Genomic DNA, 767 nt, shown 5'->3' on the forward strand with positions numbered 1-767 from the left:
TGATGTCCTTTTATTTCTATTAATATCGGCCCTCAGTGAGATGAAAACAATCAAAGGTCTAGTACCAGACACAAGTAGGCCAAAACCCTAAAATTGGAAAAGAGCCCTCAAAATTGATTTGCCTTTGTCAGCTGTGTTATCCAACATGACTAATGAGAATGCTGGACTTTAAAAATATTAGTATGCCTTTTAAATATTTTCCCATGCTGTTATTGGAATAATTTATATACCAACCAGGCAGAAATATCTACTGAAGCCAATTTTCCTTTAGCTGGAACAGACGTCGTTTACAAAAGGCTTAGATCAACAATGGGAAAAGTGTTTCCAGCCAGTTATAAAATTAGGGCCAGCTCCCTAGGGTGTTTAGCCAGAGGAAAGCAGTTACCAGGCAGAAGGAAGGGGTCTTTGGAAGATAATTTGTTTTATTTAATAATTTTCTGGTTTCAGCCTGTTAAAGATGCAGACCCTCATTTCCATCACTTCCTGCTCAGCCAAACCGAGAAGGTGAGTTGTTCTTTGAAGTTATTAATTTAAAATATATATATATATATATTTTATAAGGTTATATTGCTCCCTTTCCACGTTTGTTGAAATGTGGATAAAGACAGGAAAAAGAGTAATGTCATTGGTGAGGGGGCGGAGAGGAGCAGGAACACTTATGACAATGTGAGCTCCCCCCTCTCCCATCCTCTGACATTAGTGAGGAGACAGCCTGTCCCTCAGAGACCTCAGAAGAGGTTCCCCACTCTTTAACCTTTGTATGTGAT

The sequence above is a fragment of the Myotis davidii genome, unplaced genomic scaffold (genome assembly GCF_000327345.1).
Source record: "Myotis davidii unplaced genomic scaffold, ASM32734v1 scaffold1042, whole genome shotgun sequence".
In the NCBI taxonomy this organism is placed as follows: domain Eukaryota; kingdom Metazoa; phylum Chordata; class Mammalia; order Chiroptera; family Vespertilionidae; genus Myotis; species Myotis davidii.